Genomic DNA, 4,304 nt, shown 5'->3' with positions numbered 1-4,304 from the left:
ATTTTTATTCGTGTTTGATCGTAAAATTAAAGAGGTGTCACTTGTCATTTCCTTTTGATTGTACATATCACAGATACAATTTGGTAACAGATTATTTGCGACTTTGAACATAAAGCAGCCTTCTGATAAAACAGACGCTGATCAAACCGTTGCATGTTTAGACAATTTAGAGCTTGGTTGAAGTCTGAGTAACTTGATCCTAAAATAGTTCTACATGCACGTTTTTGTAATCTAAGAATTTTCTGAATATTTTTATTAATGGTACTTCCCCCTAGTATACAGCAATAATCTATATGCGGTTGAATATAAGCTTTATAAAATAAGATTCTGTAAATTTATATCAAGAAATTCCCTTATCCTTGATAGTAACCAAATGTAAAACGATATCTTTTGCAAATCACTTTTAAATGCGAATCCCACTTTAGATCATGCTGTATGTAAATACCAAGGGGTTTCTCACTTGGATTTGTTTAAGCATAACATTTTATACAAAACAGTTAATTCCTTATTTTCAAGAAACCGCCGCCTTTGTTGCGTTGTTATAAGCATCACTTTTGTCTTATCGGTATTGAGTTGCATACCATTCTCTCTGCACCATATTTCTAAAACAGTAGTGCTGAATTAAGATTTGTTTCCAAAACAGTTTTGTCATTTTGTATATCGTATAATGTTGTATCATCTGCATATAGATCTGTAGATGATACTATATTTCCGACTGTGAGCGGCAGGTCATTTATAAATAAAAGAAATAACAGAGGCCCTAAAATAGACCCTGTGGCACGCCGCATGTAATTTTATTATAACTACTTGATAATGCGTTATCAATTTGCACTAACTGATGACGATCTGATAAATATGATTTGAACCATTTGATACACAAATCATTACATTTATAGAGTTCCAGTTTTTTCAAAAGAATATCGTGATCAACTAGATCAAATGCTTTTTCTAAAGTCTATCATTACGGCGCCTACTAAAAAACCATCATTTATTGCTTTTAACCACGAATCAATCATGACTGTAAGTGCAGTTTCTGTTGAATGAGATTTCCGAAATCCGCTTTGTTTTTCATGTAAAAGATTGAAATTTGATAGATGGGACATTAAGGAATCGTGAACATGTTTTTCAATTAATTTAGATAGGGTTGGTAAAATTGATATTGGTCTGTAATTATTTACATTAACTTGGTCGCCAGCTTTGTGTAATGGCTTTACTTTAGCATTCTTCCATACATGTGGAAATGCTGAATTTGATATACTACAATTTATAATAAACGTCAGACTCTGGTGAGCTTTTGTGATCGCCCTTCGTCCGTCATTCATCCGTCTGTCAGGCCATCCATCCACAATTTCTTGTGAACACGATAGAGACCACATTTTGCAAGCAATTTTGATTAAACTTGTACAAAACTTGTATTGGCATGATATCTTGGTTCCTTTCGAAAACTGGCCAGATCCCATCATGGGTTCTAGAGTTATTGTCCCTTAAAGGGCCAGAATTTGCTATTTCTGTGCATCAACAATTGCTTGTCTGCACAATAGCAGCTTTCATTTATGATTTTATTATGCCCCCCTTTGAAAAAGGAGGGGTATATTGTTTTGCAGATGTCGGTCGGTCGGAATGTAGACCTATCCGTTTCCGGATGATAACTCAAGAACGCTTGGGCCTAGGATCATGAAAATTGATAGGGAGGTTGGTCATCACCAGTAGATGACCTCTATTGATTTTGAGGTCTGTATGTCAAAGGTCAAGGTCACAGTGACCCTGAATAGTAAAACGGTTTCCGGATGATAACTCAAGAACACTTGGGCCTAGGATCATGAAAGTTGATAGGGAGGTTGGTAATGACCAGCAGATAACCCCTATTGATTTTGAGGTCAGTATGTTAAAGGTCAAGGGCACAGTGACCCTGAACAGTAAAACGGTTTCCGGATGATAACTCAAGAACACTTTGGCCTAGGATCATGAAAGTTGATAGGGAGGTTGGTAATGCCAGCAGATGAACCCCATTGATTTTGAGGCAGTATGTTAAAAGGGCAAGGTCACAGTGACCCTGAACAGTAGAACATTTCCAGATGATAACTCAAGAACGCTTTGGCCTAGGGTCCACCCAAAGTTGATAGGGAGGTTGGTCATGACCAGCAGGTGACCCCTATTTATTTTGAGGTCAGTATGTCAAAGGTCAAGGTCACAGTGACCAGGAACAGTAAAATGGTTTCCAGGCAATAACTCAGAACGCTTGGCCTAGTGTCAGGAAAATTTATAGTTAGGTTGGCCATGAACCGCAGATGACCCCTATTGATTTGAGGTCATTAGTCAAAGTCAGGTCACATTGGCCAGGAACAGTTAAATGGTTTCTGATCTTCTTGTCCAAAACCATAGGGTCTAGGGCTTTGATATTTGGTATGTAGCAAAACTAGTGGTCCTCTACCAAGATTGTTCCCGATTATTTCCCTGGGGTCAAATATGCCCCACCCCTAGGGTCACATAGCTTATATAGACTTATATAGGAACAAACTTTGAAAAAACCTCTTGTCCAAAACCACAGGGCCTAGGGCTTTGGGTATTTTGTATATGACATCATCTAGTGATCCTCTACTAAGATTATTCAAATTATTTCCCTAGGGTCAAATATAGCTCCGCCCTGGGGTCACATGTTTACATATACTTATATAGGGAAAAACTTTGAAAATTTTCTTGTCCAAACCGCAAAGTCATGGCTTTGGTATTTGTAATGTAGCATCATTTAGTGGTTCTCTACCAAGTTTGTTCAAGTTATCCCTCACGGGTCAAATATGGCCCTGCCTCAGAGGTCAAATGGTTCATATAGACTTATATTAGGGAAAAACTTAGAATCTTCATGTCCCAAAAACTTACATCATTCAAATTTTGGGCCACAAAGGACCACATGTAAAAGTTTTGAGTGGCAAGATGAACCTTGAAATGATTGACCTTGATCTTGACCTATTGACCTACTTTCACATTTTTGTACTACAGCCTTCATATTTGACCACATGCATAGGTTGTGTTATACTGAAGAAAACTTTGACCTGTTATTGGACCGTACTGACCCACTTTCACATTTTTTTGAAGTACAGGTTTTTCAGATTTGGACCACATCAAAGTTTTTTGTTCCAAAATAAAATTTGACCTTGATTTTGAACCTAGTTACCTAGTTCACATTTCTCAAGCACAGCCTTCAAAATTTGAACCACAAGCGTACTTTTTGTGTACTGAAATGAACTTGATCATGAGATTGACCTAGGACCTACTTTCACATTTCTGAAGGTACAGGCTTCAAATTTGGACCACTTTGCATAGTTTCGTGTTCCGAATAAGATTTGACCTTGATTTTTGAACCTAGTGACCTACTTTCACCACATTTCCCTCAAGCTACAGCCTTTCATATTTTGAACCACATGCAAGGTTTATGTACCGAAATGAACTATGATCTTAAGATTGACCTTAGTGACCCTACTTTGCACATTTTGTAAAGTACAGGCTTCAAATTTGGACTGCCTGCATATTTTTGTGTTCTGAATTGAAATTTCACATTGATTTTTATCTATTACCTACTTTCCACATTGTCTCAATCTACAGCCCACCCAAATTTGAAGCATATTCATAGTTCTGTTTAACGAAATGAACTTTACCTTTAAAATTGATCTAGTGGACCTGCTTTCACATTTCTCAAGCCACCGCTTTCCAAATTTGACCACAAACACATTGTTTTGTACCTGAAGAAATTTGACCTGATTTTGACCTTGAGCTAGTCTTGAAATTTGGAACATTCAAAAATGGCTCAGTGGCTGGCGCCAAGATCAATCTGTAATCTCTTGTTAGGTTAATAGGTTAAAGGTCAAGGTCAGATTAAACCAGAATGGTAGTACTTTTGTTTACAGTGAGCATATAATTTCTGTTCCTTGTGCAATTACTAAATGCATCAAGGGGGGCATTTCGTGTTTGGCGAGCTCTTGTTTTTACCAAACTTGCACACAACTTGTATTACCATAAGATCTTGTTTCCTTTCTTGAACTGGCTAGATCCAATTATGGATTCCAGAGTTATGGCCCCTGAAAGGGTCAAAATTAGCTATTTTGACCTTGTCTGCACAGTAGGAGCTTTTTACTTTGAATTTCAGATTAAAGTTTTGATGCACTTTTAACTATCTCTATTATTACTGAATGGACTTTAGGTCTGACAAATATAGTGTCAAAATGCAAACTTTACCTGTATAGACCATTCAGAGTGACATTTTCAAAATATGTATTTTACCTTTTACACATGTAAATATTTACAGGAGC

Source organism: Mercenaria mercenaria, chromosome 17 (genome assembly GCF_021730395.1).
Source record: "Mercenaria mercenaria strain notata chromosome 17, MADL_Memer_1, whole genome shotgun sequence".
NCBI classification, from domain to species: domain Eukaryota; kingdom Metazoa; phylum Mollusca; class Bivalvia; order Venerida; family Veneridae; genus Mercenaria; species Mercenaria mercenaria.
The sequence above is the reverse complement of the archived record's forward strand: the minus strand, read 5'-3'. Positions refer to the sequence as shown.